We start from the raw sequence: 17,558 nt of genomic DNA, 5'->3' as shown, positions 1-17,558 counted from the left end.
AGCATAGTCTAGTGTCTTTGGTGGCTAGAGGAATACTGGAAGTGAAAAAGGGAAAGCCTAGTACATACATAAGTAGGGTTAGCCAGTAAAGACCACACTCTTCTCACAACCATGTTATTGTCCGATTCTTCCTGGGGTCAGAAAGAGATGTCTACATACTGCACATAGAGAGGGCACATAAGAAAGGATCTAAGTTCAGCTTAGTGAATCAATGAGTTTATTTGGGTTAACTACAGGAACATGGATAACCCAAATGCAAACTACTGGGAAATCTCTGTGTATTTCATAGGAGCAACATCAGTGAAGACTTTTCTGTCCTCTTCCCTTCCCCCTCCTTCTTCCACTGACCCATTGTTTACCTGTTATATACTCTTGGTGAGAGAAGGGTTCTTGTAGGGATATCATAAAGGCTTGGTGTCTCATGAGCCTGCCCTCCTCCCTCCAGAGGGAGTGTTAGTAGGCTCAAGTTCTAGAGGGTCTCATGATCATAGATCTGTTTTAGAACAGTAATGGACCTACTTAATCATGAGGAAATACCTGTAATACATGCTTTCTGGAAGGAAATGTGGAAAGGGAACTGAAGTTGAAGAAATAACACTTAGAAACGGGTGTGACAATGTGGTTATCTGTAGGCAGATAAGAATAACTGTCTATGTGTCTTGAAATCTTAGAGATACTTTAAGATTAAAACTACTATACATGTTTTAGACTACTGAAGCTACAACTCTCCCATTTTCATTCATCATTATCACCTCCATCCACCACATCCTTCCATCACCTCCATCCACCAATGATGAATGGAAGTGAAATGATTGTACATTCTTCAAGACCAGTTACATGTATCTTTTTTTAAAGCTGTGCTTAGTGTTTTGCAGCTAGGTCTTCTTCCTTCTACTTGTTGCATGCTTCTATGACCTGACCGTACTTTTCAGCTTTTTCATTTTTCACACCTATTAAGGGGGTGTTAAGAATATTTGTTTTGGGGCATAGCCATGAGGCCTAAATGAGTTAAACAATTCTGAAGTTGCAAATTGATAGTCAACTAAAAGTCATTGAAAACAAAAATAATGTATAGAGAAATTTTAATCCAGCAACATGGCTGCTCTGGATAGGGATCATATCCAAAGACCTGCTAGGTCTGTGTGATCTCACTGGAAGACAGACATGTCTTTTAGTACACACCTTTAATTCTTCTGGCCAGAATACAGACACGACATTAGTTCACACCTTTTGTCCCAAACTATGAAAATAAAGTTAGTTTGTAGAAGGAAGCAGCCATGCTTAAACGTGACATCTAATTGAGGGGCAGTCAAAGTGATGAATCAGAGAAAGATTTGACAGAATGAGTCAGAGGTAGGATATGCCCGACTCTCATGAAAAGTTATTTGAGAACAGCACAGGGAGAGAGAGAGTCAGTTGGGAGTTGAGTATGTTGGCAGTCAGTCAAGTTGAGTGGAGTTGAGTACAGTGACTGAGTGCAGTAAAGTAGAGTTGAGTTTGCTCATGAGTTCATACAGGAGTGTTGAAGCCAGAGAATAAAAAGGAGCTAAGAGAGGTCAGATTAAACCAGTCATATTGGAGAGGAGTCTGAGCCACAATAGCTGAGCTGAACCAGTCAGTCAGAAAGAACTAGAAATGGTGAGCTTATTCATCAGTAAGCCTTCAAAACGGCAATTAACATTGGGGAATAAAACTTACATTTAGAATAATGCTGTGGAGGTCTTTATTATTCAGAGCTATTGTGTAGGAAGTTGTACTGTGGTTTATCATATGGTGTAGATGAATTAGACCAAGGAGAGCTCTCTGTTTAGATGGTTGCTCAGAGTGAGTCAAATCCAAGAAGAAGAAGGGCCCAACATCAAGGGGAAATTATTAAATTTGGGAGATTAGAATTTGGATTTAGTTTAATGTGATATAATCAATGACTTGGGGACGAAGGTGAGAAGAGATCAAAGTGAAGGTAGACAAAGCAAAGTAGGGGAGCAGGCATGGATGGAGGTGATGCATGGAGGTGGTGGATGGAGATGGTAGATAGAAGTGGTGGATGGAGTTTTACTGTCTGGTTTTGTGTGTCAGCTTGACACAAGCTGGAATTATCACAGAGGAAAGAGTCTCCCTTGAGGAAATTCCTCTGTAAGATCCAGCTGTAAGGTATTTTCTCAATTAGTCATCAAAGTGGGAGGGCCCCTTGTTGGTAGTTCCATCCCTGGTAATCTTAGGATCTATATGAAAGCAAGTTAAGCAAGCCAGTAAGTAATATCCCTCCTTGGCCTCTGCACCAGCTCCTGCTTCCTGCCCTCTGTGAGTTCCAATCCTGACTTCCTTTGGTGATGAACAGCAATGTGACTGTGTAAGCTGAATAAGCCCTTTCCTCCCCAACTTACTTCTTGATCATGATGTTTTGTGCAGGAATAGAAACCCTGACTAAGCCAGAGGTGATGGATGGATGGGGTTGGTTGCCTTCATCACTAGGAAGTTTCCACTGTTTATCAAGGGACTGGCTTACACAGCCAGGCACTGGGATCTGTAGGTCTTTAGATCTCTTTAGGTACATTTGTCTCAAGCAAGGCACTCTCTCTGGAGGAGCAGTGTGACTGCTGAGAGTTTGTGGAAACTACCCAAAGGTCAGTTAAGGCATAAACAGTACAGACTGTATAGACTTGGTAATGGCTTAGGTATGCGAGCCTTAAAGGCTGACTAGTGACCTTAAGAATTCTGGTCTGTGGCTTTAGTTCAGTCATGGAGTGCTTACCTAACATACACAAGGCCCTGCATTTGATTCCATCACCATCATCACCATTGTCATCATCGTTGTCATCATCATCATCACCACCACCACACACTACATGGGTTTATGACCACACACAAAAATATGTAAATGTAACAGAAGAGGAATAATAAACCAAACTTACTTAAGGTCACTTTGTTTTGTTTAAAACCCAACCAACAAACTGATATGTGGCTGACATTTGATTGTGTGGCAATCTGAGTGAAGACCCCAGAAGGTCAAAGGAGTTCAGGATCTCAGCACTAATGACATTATGTCAGTCCTTAAGGCTCTACTCTTTTTACATAAGTCTTTCACTGTCACAGTTACTTACCATGTTCTGGGGTATTTCCTGATGTGTCCCTGTGCCAGTGGAGTTTCAGTACCTGAAGCCTGTGTATCCATATTGAATTTGCCAGTATTCGGGCCATGTTTAGTTGTGTTTGCTCACCATTCTGTTGGAAAAGTTTTGGAAGGTATGAATTCGCCCTCTGGGTAGAAGAAACTAGCAGCAAGAAATTATCCCCAAACAATCACAAAGGATGACACCTATTTGTGTTACACAACCTTAAGACTTAGACATGAGTCATTGTGGATGTGGCTCCCAAGTTACTCCACTTCTAGACTCTAGTGGATAGGGTATGGAGGATGCAGGAGAGATGTGTGTCTTCTAGGGAACTGCATGGCTAATGCCAAGTGCCTGTCCCTTTGGAGCTCTGATAACTTCAATTGAAAACAACCAGAGGTGGAGTTAGCTTTTGGAAATGTTTGCTCATTAAGGAGCCGTTTGCTAAAAGCCTAGACTTTTTCTTTTTTTAGTTCTGTTGGGAATGTGAAGAAATCCACTTGCCCAGCTGTCTGCTCTCTAACACTGCCGAGGGCTGCTCCTTGTACAGACTGCTGGCACAGATCACACTGTTTGCATAGTCGTGGGTGATCAATTAGTCAAACTGTTAGGGTTTTCTTCTTGAGGAAATTCCATGTGATTGCCTGTGTTTGAAGAGAGGACCTGGGGTGATGAGTAACCCCGGTGGAAGTGTCTTGGTGTCATTATCCTTGAAAGTGTGACTTATAGTGACAACATTTCATGCCAATGTGTTGTTGGGTGCAAAGCTGCCTGCTTTCTCTTTATATTGTTCTTTCCTTGAAAACAGAAACTTACTTATAGTCACAAACCAGTTGGAGGAAAGACAAAAAAAGGAACCTGAAGAATTCAAGCACCAGCAGTTATTCTGAAGACAAATGTCTGACTGAACTTTCTAATGTTTACTCAATCAGTGGTAAATACTCAGCTTACGTTGTGACTGTACATATCGTCTAGAATTTCCAATCCTGTTACATAACTTTACATGTGAACACGCATTTGAAGCAGTTTCATCTGAAAATGTGAAACACGTCACACTGCACATTTGATATATAAGTCCTAGAAACTGGCTTTCTTACTCTTTACCCCATTCTGATCAGATCCAGCTGGATGTAAAACCACAATGGGATGGATTGGTCACATTTATTCCCATTGAATAGAAGGTGTCTTGCTTGTTGGCATAGTAGGTCTGCAGCAATTCCATATTTTCATGCCTCATTTTTCTCCCCTGGTAATTAGCATCTTTTTTCCTTAGAGGAGCATATGGCATCTTTAATTGTAAACAAACCCTGCAAGCCTCTCTCCACATTCATAATCAAGGGAGTACAGACAGTCTCAGAACGACGAGATTTAACACATAAGAATTGCAGATAAATTGTCAGAACTGGAATACCGTGGTCTTACAGCATCTGATGCTTCGGTGAGTGGACGTTGTGTACAATTAAGGAACGAAGGGAGGTGACCCAATTGTAACAAGTCCAGCCTGCAAACATCGAGGAAAAAGAACAAGACAGAGATAGAGAGCTTCTGAATTTGAACTACAAAATCTGGGTTCAGTGGCTCTCTGAGAAAACTGGTGTTGTTCTTTTAGAAATATGATTGCTTGCTAGTTTAGTCCCTGGGAGCTCTGGTGGGGCCTGGCTGGTTGATCTTGTTCTTCCTATGGGGTTGCAAACCCCTTAAGCTCCTTCAATTCTTTCTCTAACTCCTCCACTAGGGACCCTGTTTTGAGTCCAACTGGGAAAGGGGATAACATTTGAAATGTAAATAAAAAAATCAAATCAAATAAAAGAAATATAATTGTGTTAAAAATCCCTATTGTTAGGGATAGAGGCGGGACTAAAATATGACTTTTAAGGATCTCTTTTCTTAAAACTCAGAATAAAAAGGGAGGCTTTATACGGTCACATTTTGGAGTCTTCACAGAAATTTTGATTGAGAATCACAGTATTTAATAGGTTCATCTCGACTAAAAGACAAACATTTCTCTACCCCCATGTTTCTTTTTTGCTTTGAATTTGGGGGTAGCAACCAGGCAGAAATCGTAGTGAAATACTTATAAACTGTGAGAACAATCCTAATGGGAAAGATGAGATCATGATGTTCTTTCCAAAGTTCTTTCTCTGACATACTTGCCATGCAGTTATATTCTGAGGCTTACAGTTGGTAAGATCTGAGAGCAGTGGGGGTAGCCAGGTAACAAGGGGTTCAGTTATGGACAGCCTGAATTTCTATTCCTCTTCACTTATGAATACATTACAGACGTAGTCCTTGCATCCTGAATGCTAAAGTCCTCAATAGGAAACGAAGAGCCGTGGCCTTCAGGGGGCTTGTCCTCAGTAGATGTGGTGGTTCGTGCTTGTAATTTTGGCACCCAGGAAGTGAGGCAAAAGCTGCCATTGTAAGATAAAGAAAGATAAAGAAAACCTTATCTAGAAGAAGAAGAAGAAGGAGAAGGAGAAGGAGAAGGAGAAGGAGAAGGAGAAGGAGAAGGAGAAGGAGAAGGAGAAGAAGAAGAAGAAGAAGAAGAAGAAGAAGAAGAAGAAGAAGAAGAAGAAGAAGAAGCAGCTTGTCCCCTAATGGGGACAAGAAGCATGGCTTCCATAAACTAATCTGGAGTGGAAAAACAAGAATGCAATAATATCTTGGATAACATCAGACAGGACAATGTCTTTCCATATTCGGTCCAAATTTACTGGGTTCTATTTCTTCCCTCTGTTTTCTCACAATGACCTAGGGGCAAGGACAAGTGGTTTCCAGCCACACTTCCTTATTAGGAAAGTCTTTAACTTATTGCCGTTTAAACCACAGAAAGCAACATAGTCAGCTGAGCAAAATATTCTCAGCTGGTTTGAGCTGACGGTTTATACAGGCATTTCTGTCTTCTTTACACTGTGACACCTATGGATTCCCAAGGAGAAAGTGCAGTGACTGGGGAGATTGGAGTAGGTGCTAGAACTTTGAAGCTATACCTTAATAGCAGTATATGTAATGTGAGCCAACACATTATAAATGGGAACTGCCCACTTCAAAGAATAGGGGTAAGAGAAGAAATGAAGACAGAAGAGAGTCTAGAAATTCTTCCTCACCCCTGCCTGATGGCTGCTGTGTCCTAGTTGCTTCTTAAAGATGTTCCGGAGCTAGAACTGAGAAATATCACCAATTTTGTTTTAGCTTCTGGTTTTAGCTTCTCAGGAGGGAGTGGTAGCTCCAGTTCCTCTCAGAGATTCTAAGCTAAGTGATAGTTTGGCAGTAATCTGAAAAAGAAGGTGGCAAGGAATGTTTATATCACCTAGGATATCTTTAGAAACTTCCTGGTCACTGTCACAGATTAAGGAAGCTGACTGCTAACTCTGTAACTAGTAAAGGAGATGGGGTATTTATGAGAGGGAAAATATTAGTAATTTACTCTTAGATGGTTATAAACTACACAATGTGGGTCTATTATCAGTACAGACTTCCTGAAAATAGACACATGACAACAGTGTATGGAAAACTTGCTAACATTCAGTATTTGACTCAATAATTTGATTTGGGGGAATTTTCTTGAGGAAGTTGGGAGAGGGAACATTTATTTATGTTCAAGGTCATTCATCTGGGTTTGCAAAGAATTGGGAGGCTGCAGAGATGGCTCAGTGGTTAAGAGCACTGGCTACCATTTCAGAGGACTTGGGTTCTGATACCTACGTGGCAGCTCATAGCTCCATGGTAACTCCAGGTCCAGAGGATATTATAACTTCTGGACTCCATAGGCCCCAGGCACACATAGGACATACAGACATGCATGCAGGCAAAATATCCATACACATAAAATAAAAATTTAAAAAATTGGAAATTGCCTAAACATTCTCTAACAGGCAATTAACTTGAGAAAATACCGTTTGTATAGCATCAAACATATTTCTTCCTATGCTCTTCAGAGCAATCTTTGAATCTGTGTCAAATAAACCCAAGAGCTCATCTTTCTCTGTTGGAGACAGAGCAAGGAAAGAGTAAAGATTTGTTTGTTCATTTGTTTGGGTTTGAGACAGGGTCTCACTGTGTGGCCCTGGCTGGCCTGGAACTTACTCTGTAGACCCTGTTGGTCTGCCTCTGTCTTCCAAGGGCTGGAATTAAAGGAGTTTATCAGCACAGTAAAGATCTTAACTGCCTATAAGACTGAGCATGCCTGACCCTAAGACAGAAGGCAAAATGGGGAAAGGTGTTAGGTCAAGATCCTAAGTAAGTATTATTTCTAAACAGAGAAAGCTTTACAGAAAGCCTTTAAGTGTCAGCACCGTCTTTAGTTCATAACTCTTTTTCTTCCACTGCATCCAAAACCATTGGTTTAAATTGCTTATAAACCTTTTTTCTGTGTCTTTTTTTCCATGTCATTCCAATCACGTCTGGGCAAGAATAGAAAAAAAATGGTTGGATAATCTCACAGTCACTAATATTTGTTGAGGTCCTCATAAGAATATTTACTAGCAATTTAATTACATTGCTAACATTTGTAAAAGAGAGCCCAGAGGCATTCTACTTATTATGCATTTTCACTTAAATGTTTTATGATTCAAATTTCCAATATGGAGTCCTCATTAGACTCCATATACGCAACCAGTAGACATTTAGCTGCCTAAATCATCTTTTAGTTTGTGACTCTCTAGCCTGGATCACTGAAGAGCATTGACGCATTCTCTACAACTAGGCTTCGTCCATCAGGTCTATTGTCCACTCTGAAAACAGAGGGCATGTTCCGAAAGGACAAGCAGATTCTTTTACTCCTTTGTGCCTTTTTACTGGAGTGACTCCAGGATGAACTATGTGTGCTTTACCACAGCCTTCAAGGCCCTGTAGGACTCAGCTTTCACTTCCAGTTTCAAGGCTCAGTAATGCTTCAGATACGTCATCTTCTCAGTTGTCACAAGGAGGGACGTGTCCTTCTCATTCTGGACCAAATGATATGGAGCTTCCTTTGTGAATCAAAACTGATTAAGTCACCCATCCAAAGAGTGTTTGTGACCCCATAATTTTAGCACAGCATTGTAACTGCCTGAGTGATTGTGCAGCTTACCTCCTAAACCTTCAGATCCCGAAAGAGAAAGGATTGGTCCTTTCCACTTCACCCTTAGCATCCATCACAGGCTTCACTATAGTTAACAATGTGGAGGGTCCAAACGAGCTTCACTGCACACTTATCATGCATGCCACATGCACTACCTTACAGCCTCCACTGCCCCCGCCCTTTCCCCCACACCAGTATGTGTGTTCATTGAGTACCCACTCAATGCTTCAGAGGAACTGAGCCTACCTGATCTACGCTTATGTCAGTTTCCTTCTCCTTGCTGTGGTTTAAAATGGCTGCATGATTCTGACATGGCCAAAGAGAGGCCAGTGGACCGATGAGGCATCTGTGAGAAGTCTCCTTGCTTCTAAGGAGACAGAGTAAGAAACGGTGTATTTTATGCCTTTTGAATTTTTATAAACAAAATCACATAGCCTCCCTGATCCCAGGGAGAGAACCAGCCTGGAAATCAATCTGAAACTAACAGTGTCTGAGTAAAGAGGCGTGACCACCCAGCCATTGCTCAGATTTCCTGGAGCCCCCCAGCCATGCTCCAGACTTCTTGTGTGGGATAACACATTTCCTTTTTTTTTTTTTATTACTTAGATAGATTTGGAATTAGGAATTATCTGTCAGTTTCAAGCTAAATGACTTTGAAATGATACAAATATATACCATTAATTTCCTTCATTTAATATTCTGGTATTGAGAACACCAGTGGTATTCTGCTATAGAATAGTAGCTTCTACTGCGATGTATAACATAGACTTAATGTAATTGTATGGCAGCTGGGAAGAAGGGCAAATTATTATTACCTTACATTGGCTGTGGCTTATTCGAATGCTCCTGGCGGGTTATTTGTGAATCATGCAGTACCCAAAGGAAAAGACAGCATCTGGCTCTCTGGAATTTGAAGGAACAGAGGAGGCTGACTTTGCATTTGAAGTTGCTGAACTCAGTATAAATAGAATTGCATAGCCATAAAGTAACTGCAAAGATGAAATAAAATCAGCATGCTTCAAACTTTCTCATTTATATTTCTATTTCATTGAAGGGAAGATTGGTATAGGTCTCTTAGGTGCCAGAAATTATTGAAATTTAGAAAAGTATAAACAGCCGTGAAAAGTAGCACAGCTGTATCAAACACATATGATGTCAATAATTTCATATATTTCCTTAAGATTTTTGTTAAAGGGTTGGAGAGACAGCTTAGCAGTTAGAAGCACGTGCTGCTCTTCCAGAGGTCCTGTGTCTGGTTTCAAGCATCCACAGCATGGGACTTCATAACTTCTTGTGTTTCTGACTCTGGAGAATTACACACCCTCCTCTGTTCTGAGGACTGTGCATACATGTGACATTGATGTACACACACACACAAATAAAGAGATCTTTAAATTCAAAAATGTCAAACACACACACACATACACACACATACATATACACACATACACACACACATACACACACACATACACACACACATACACACACACATACACACACATACACACACACACATACACACACACACATACACACATACACACACACACACACACATACACACACACACACACACACACACGGGTAACATGTTAAGTTACTAAGACTGACCTTGTACCTGAATCCCCCTGCCTCATCTTTATTAGTAGCTGGCACTGCAGGTCTATACCATTTGGCCAAACACATATTTTCTTATTGTTTTTCTCATGACCATTTTTTCTACACATTTGTTTTTTTAAAAATATACTTTTAATTATCTTACTAGCATTCTGCCATCAATATAGCTATGCCTTCATTGTTTAAGAAGTGTTTTAACTGGCTATTTCAAATTTTCCTTTTCTTTTTAAGAATACATGCCATGTGTCCCAGGCTACAACTGTGTGTAATTTAGGAAGACTTTGAACTCCTAATCCTCCTAACTCCTTGTTCCAGATACTATAACTATAGGTGTGTGCTCAGCAAAGCTTGGCTTTTTAAAAAGTTTCATTATAATGAAATACTAAAGCAAATATTTCTTGATACAAATTATGTCCCTAGGGTAAATTTGATTGTGTCTGGTCTATCTTTGAGCTATCTGTTGTGTTTCATTGACATTCAGTGTATTCCTTCACTGAATCATTTTGTGAAAGTATCATATATTAACAATACATGCCAACTTCCAACAAGACAAACTGTTCCACCCCAAATGTCTTTTAAGTAATTTTCTTGCTTTTATGTTTATTTACATTGCTAATATCTTTAAAAATCAGATGCAATAATCTAATTGAACTTTTTTTGATGAAATTCTATTAACCATAATTGTCTTAATAGTGGAACTCTTACCGTATTAAATATTTTGTGTTGTTTTGTTATGTATTTATCCACTTTTTATATCTTTGAGAAATATTTTAGTTGCCTTCTATTCATTTTAGGAAATGTTCATAATATTGTTTCCTCCCTCCCTCCTCTTTCCCTCTTCCTCCTCCTTCCCTCCCTTTACCATTCCCACCATTCCCACTTTCTTTCCATGTTATAAATGTGTAGAAAAGTTACTCTCCCTTTGGTAGTACTAAGGATTGAATCTAGGGCCTGTGCATACTAAGCAAGCATCTTACTACTGGGCTATAACTGCAGTCTTATTTTCATCTTTACCTTTTATTTTGAGATAGGATCTGACTATGCAGTCCAGGGTGGCTTTGAACCTATGATCTTCTTTCTTTTGTGCAGAGTCCAGCCTGATCATGTAAGGGACAGAATGGCATGGTTCCTACCCCTGGAACAGAGACATCAGGACATGGGCCTGAGTGTCAAAGGGTGTACACTGTGGGAGTAAGGCTTGTTTATATAATAATGTACATATTTTCACATTCCTCTTTTGAGGAATGTCCTCTCTGTCAAGGTTGATGACTCCATGATAATCAGAAACAGCATGAGTCTGGGAGGCGAGGGTGTGTCTAATGTCTCAGCAAAATGGGAGATTGCTGCAACCTTCAAGACAGCCCTTAAGGCTGTGAGAAAGAACACTGAAAACATGAACTCAAAATATATAATTTCTCAACTAAGTAAAATATAAGGATGCAATAAAATTGTACAAAAAGCTTCACAGGCTCTCTGCTCCCAGACCCCGTGGGAAAGAGACCTCACCGCCTGGTCAGGTGGGCACTCCTGAGGCTGCAGAGCGGAAGAGACCACCAACACTGCCCACCCATGCCCACATCCCTGGCCCAAGAGGAAACTGTATAAGGCCTCTGGGCTCCCGTGGGGGAGGGCCCAGGAGCGGCAGGACCCCTGCCTGAGACACCGCCGGAACCTGAAGGAAACAGACTGGATAAACAGTTCTCTGCACCCAAATCCCGTGGGAGGGAGAGCTAAACCTTCAGAGAGGCAGACAAGCCTGGGAAACCAGAAGAGACTGCTCTCTGCACACACATCTCGGACGCCAGAGGAAAACACCAAAGGCCATCTGGAACCCTGGTGCACTGAAGCTCCCAGAAGGGGCGGCACAGGTCTTCCTGGTTGCTGCCGCCACAAAGAGCCCGTGGGCAGCACCCGGCGAGCGAACTTGAGCCTCGGGACCACAGGTAAGACCAACTTGTATGCTGCAAGTGACCTGCCTGGTGAACTCAAGACACAGGCCCACAGGAACAGCTGAAGACCTGTACAGAGGAAAAACTACACGCACGAAAGCAGAACACTCTGTCTCCATAACTGGCTGAAAGAAAACAGTAAAATAGGTCTACAGCACTCCTGACACACAGGCTTATAGGGACAGTCTAGCCACTGTCAGAAATAGCAGAACAAAGTAACACTAGAGATAATCTGATGGCGACAGGCAAGCGCAGGAAACCAAGCAACAGAAACCAAGACTACATGGCATCATCGGAGCCCAATTCTCCCACCAAAACAAACATGGAATGTCCAAACACACCAGAAAAGCAAGATCTAGTTTCAAAATCATATTTGATCATGATGCTGGAGGACTTCAAGAAAGACGTGAAGAACTCCCTTAGAGAAACACAGGAAAACATTAATAAACAAGTAGAAGCCTACAGAGAGGAATCGCAAAAATGCCTGAAAGAATTCCAGGAAAACATAAATAAACAAGTAGAAGCCCATAGAGAGGAGACACAAAAATCCCTGAAAGAATATCAGGAAATCATAAATAAACAAGTAGAATCCCATAGAGAGGAGTCACAAAAATACCTGAAAGAATTCCAGGAAAATACAATCAAACAGTTGAAGGAATTAAAAATGGAAATAGAAGCAATCAAGAAAGAACACATGGAAACAACCCTGGATATAGAAAACCAAAAGAAGAGACAAGGAGCTGTAGATATAAGCTTCACCAACAGAATACAAGAGATGGAAGAGAGAATCTCAGGAGCAGAAGATTCCATAGAAATCATTGACTCAACTGTCAAAGATAATGTAAAGTGGAAAAAGCTACTGGTCCAAAAACATACAGGAAATCCAGGACTCAATGAGAAGATCAAACCTAAGGATAATAGGTATAGAAGAGAGTGAAGACTCCCAGCTCAAAGGACCAGTAAATATCTTCAACAAAATCATAGAAGAAAACTTCCCTAACCTAAAAAAAGAGATACCCATAGGCATACAAGAAGCCTACAGAACTCCAAATAGATTGGACCAGAAAAGAAACACCTCCCGTCACATAATAGTCAAAACACCAAACGCACAAAATAAAGAAAGAATATTAAAAGCAGTAAGGGAAAAAGGTCAAGTAACATATAAAGGCAGACCTATCAGAATCACACCAGACTTTTCGCCAGAAACTATGAAGGCCAGAAGATCCTGGACTCATGTCATACAGACCCTAAGAGAACACAAATGCCAGCCCAGGTTACTGTATCCTGCAAAACTCTCAATTAACATAGATGGAGAAACCAAGATATTCCATGACAAAACCAAATTTACACAATATCTTTCTACAAATCCAGCACTACAAAGGATAATAAATGGTAAAGCCCAACATAAGGAGGCAAGCTATACCCTAGAAGAAGCAAGAAACTAATCGTCTTGGCAACAAAACAAAGAGAATGAAAGCACACAAACATAACCTCACATCCAAATATGAATATAACGGGAAGCAATAATCACTATTCCTTAATATCTCTCAACATCAATGGCCTCAACTCCCCAATAAAAAGACATAGATTAACAAACTGGATACGCAACAAGGACCCTGCATTCTGCTGCCTACAGGAAACACACCTCAGAGACAAAGACAGACATTACCTCAGAGTGAAAGGCTGGAAAACAACTTTCCAAGCAAATGGTCAGAAGAAGCAAGCTGGAGTAGCCATTCTAATAGCAAATAAAATCAATTTTCAACTAAAAGTCATCAAAAAAGATAAGGAAGGACACTTCATATTCATCAAAGGAAAAATCCACCAAGATGAACTCTCAATCCTAAATATCTATGCCCCAAATACAAGGGCACCTACATATGTAAAAGAAACCTTACTAAAGCTCAAAACACACATTGCACCTCACACAATAATAGTGGGAGATTTCAACACCCCACTCTCATCAATGGACAGATCATGGAAACAGAAATTAAACAGAGATGTAGACAGACTAAGAGAAGTCATGAGCCAAATGGACTTAACGGATATTTATAGAACATTCTATCCTAAAGCAAAAGGATATACCTTCTTCTCAGCTCCTCATGGTACTTTCTCCAAAATTGACCATATAATTGGTCAAAAAACGGGTCTCAACAGGTACAGAAAGATAGAAATAATCCCATGCGTGCTATCGGACCACCACGGCCTAAAACTGGTCTTCAATAACAATCAAGGAAGAATGCCCACATATACTTGGAAATTGAACAATGCTCTACTCAATGATAACCTGGTCAAGGAAGAAATAAAGAAAGAAATTAAAAACTTTTTAGATTTAATGAAAATGGAGGTACAACATACCCAAACTTATGGGACACAATGAAAGCTGTGCTAAGAGGAAAACTCATAGCGCTGAGTGCCTGCAGAAAGAAACAGGAAAGAGCATATGTCAGCAGCTTGACAGCACACCTAAAAGCTCTAGAACAAAAAGAAACAAATACACCCAGGAGGAGTAGAAGACAGGAAATAATCAAACTCAGAGCTGAAATCAGCCAAGTAGAAACAAAAAGGACCATAGAAAGAATCAACAGAACCAAAAGTTGGTTCTTTGAGAAAATCAACAAGATAGATAAACCCTTAGCCAGACTAATGAGAGGACACAGAGAGTGCGTCCAAATTAACAAAATCAGAAATGAAAAGGGAGACATAACAACAGATTCAGAGGAAATTCAAAAAATCTTCAGATCTTACTATAAAAACCTATATTCAACAAAACTTGAAAATCTTCAGGAAATGGACAATTTCCTAGACAGATACCAGGTATCGAAGTTAAATCAGGAACAGATAAACCAGTTAAACAACCCCATAACTCCTAAGGAAATAGAAGCAGTCATTAAAGGTCTCCCAACCAAAAAGAGCCCAGGTCCAGACGGGTTTAGTGCAGAATTCTATCAACCCTTCATAGAAGACCTCATACCAATATTATCCAAACTATTCCACAAAATTGAAACAGATGGATCACTACCGAATACCTTCTACGAAGCCACAATTACTCTTACACCTAAACCACACAAAGACACAACAAAGAAAGAGAACTTCAGACCAATTTCCCTTATGAATATCGACGCAAAAATACTCAACAAAATTCTGGCAAACTGAATCCAAGAGCACATCAAAACAATCATCCACCATGACCAAGTAGGCTTCACCCCAGGCACGCAGGGATGGTTTAATATACGGAAAACCATCAACGTGATCCATTATATAAACAAACTGAAAGAACAAAACCACATGATCATTTCATTAGACGCTGAGAAACCATTTGACAAAATTCAACACCCCTTCATGATAAAAGTCCTGGAAAGAATAGGAATTCAAGGCCCATACCTGAACATAGTAAAAGCCATATACAGCAAACCAGTTGCTAACATTAAACTAAATGGAGAGAAACTTGAAGCAATCCCACTAAAACCAGGGACTAGACAAGGCTGCCCACTCTCTCCCTACTTATTCAATATAGTTCTTGAAGTTCTAGCCAGAGCAATCAGACAACAAAAGGAGGTCAAGGGGATACAGATCGGAAAAGAAGAAGTCAAAATATCACTATTTGCAGATGATATGATAGTATATTTAAGTGATCCCAAAAGTTCCACCAGAGAACTACTAAAGCTGATAAACAACTTCAGCAACGTGGCTGGGTATAAAATTAACTCAAATAAATCAGTTGCCTTCCTCTATACAAAAGAGAAACAAGCCGAGAAAGAAATTAGGGAAACGACACCCTTCATAATAGACCCAAATAATATAAAGTACCTCGGTATGACTTTAACAAAGCAAGTAAAAGATCTGTACAATAAGAACTTCAAGACACTGAAGAAGGAAATTGAAGAAGACCTCAGAAGATGGAAAGATCTCCCATGCTCATGGATTGGCAGGAGTAATATAGTAAAAATAGCCATTTTACCAAAAGCAATCTACAGATTCAATGCAATCCCCATCAAAATACCAATCCAATTCTTCAAAGAGTTAGACAGAACAATTTTCAAATTCATCTGGAATAACAAAAAACTCAGGATAGCTAAAGCTATCCTCAACAATAAAAGGACTTCAGGGGGAATCACTATCCCTGAACTCAAGCAGTATTACAGAGCAATAGTGATAAAAACTGCATGGTATTGGTACAGAGACAGACAGATAGACCAATGGAATAGAATTGAAGACCCAGAAATGAACCCACACACCTATGGTCACTTGATTTTTGACAAAGGAGCCAAAACCATCAAATGGAAAAAAGATAGCATTTTTAGCAAATGGTGCTGGTTCAACTGGAGGTCAACATGTAGAAGAATGCAGATCGATCCATGCTTATCACCCTGTACAAAGCTTAAGTCCAAGTGGATCAAGGACCTCCACATCAAACCAGACACACTCAAACTAATAGAAGAAAAACTAGGGAAGCATCTGGAACACATGGGCACTGGAAAATATTTCCTAAACAAAACACCAATGGCTTACGCTCTAAGATCAAGAATCGACAAATGGGATCTCATAAAACTGCAAAGCTTCTGTAAGGCAAAGGACACTGTGGTTAGGACAAAACGGCAACCAACAGATTGGGAAAAGATCTTTACCAATCCTACAACAGATAGAAGCCTTATATCTAAAATATACATAGAACTCAAGAAGTTAGACCGCAGGGAAACAAATAACCCTATTAAAAAATGGGGTTCAGAGCTAAACAAAGAATTCACAGCTGAGGAATGCCGAATGGCTGAGAAACACCTAAAGAAATGTTCAACATCTTTAGTCATAAGGGAAATGCAAATCAAAACAACCCTGAGATTTCACCTCACTCCAGTGAGAATGGCTAAGATCAAAAACTCAGGGGACAACAGATGCTGGCGAGGATGTGGAGAAAGAGGAACACTCCTCCATTGTTGGTGGGATTGCATACTGGTACAGTCATTCTGGAAATCAGTCTGGAGGATCTTCAGAAAATTGGACATTGAACTGCCTGAGGATCCAGCTATACCTCTCTTGGGCATATACCCAAAAGATGCCCCAACATATAAAAAAGACACGTGCTCCACTATGTTCATTGCAGCCTTATTTATAATAGCCAGAAGCTGGAAAGAACCCAGATGCCCTCCAACAGAGGAATGGATACAGAAAATGTGGTACATCTACACAATGGAATATTACTCAGCTATCAAAAACGAGTTTATGAAATTCGTAGGCAAATGGTTGGAACTGGAAAATATCATCCTGAGTGAGCTAACCCAATCACAGAAAGACATACCTGGTATGCACTCATTGATAAGTGGCTATTAGCCCAAATGCTTGAATTACCCTAGATCCCTAGAACAAACGAAACTCAAGACGGATGATCAAAATGTGAATGCTTCACTCCTTCTTTAAAAGGGGAACAAGAATACCCTTGGCAGGGAAGAGAGAGGCAAAGATTAAAACAGAGACTGAAGGAACACCCATTCAGAGCCTGCCCCACATGTGGCCCATACATATACAGCCACCCAATTAGACAAGATGGATGAAGCAAACAAGTGCAGACCGACAGGAGCCGGATGTAGATCGCTCCTGAGAGACACAGCCAGAATACAGCAAATACAGAGGCGAATGCCTGCAGCAAACCACTGAACTGAGAATAGGACCCCCGTTGAAGGAATCAGAGAAAGAACTGGAAGAGCTTGAAGGGGCTCGAGACCCCATATGTACAACAATGCCAAGCAACCAGAGCTTCCAGGGACTAAGCCACTACCTAAAGACTATACATGGACTGACCCTGGACTCTGACCTCAT

At 40.5% G+C, this 17,558-nt stretch overlaps 1 long non-coding RNA gene across 1 annotated transcript; it reads right to left on the bottom strand.

Moving 5' to 3' along the window:
• Positions 1-1,120: 1,120 nt before the first annotated feature.
• LOC120101552 (uncharacterized) lies at positions 1,121-9,167 on the bottom strand. Its single transcript, XR_005502167.2, has 3 exons — positions 8,991-9,167; positions 8,422-8,542; positions 1,121-3,222 (listed from the first exon to the last, which is right to left on the bottom strand). It is a non-coding gene; the product is annotated as an uncharacterized LOC120101552 (long non-coding RNA).
• Between the last annotated feature and the right edge of the window lie 8,391 nt (positions 9,168-17,558).

This window comes from Rattus norvegicus, chromosome 3, assembly GCF_036323735.1.
Source record: "Rattus norvegicus strain BN/NHsdMcwi chromosome 3, GRCr8, whole genome shotgun sequence".
In the NCBI taxonomy this organism is placed as follows: domain Eukaryota; kingdom Metazoa; phylum Chordata; class Mammalia; order Rodentia; family Muridae; genus Rattus; species Rattus norvegicus.
Note: the sequence above shows the minus strand (reverse complement) of the source record. Positions and strands in the feature narration are given on the sequence as shown.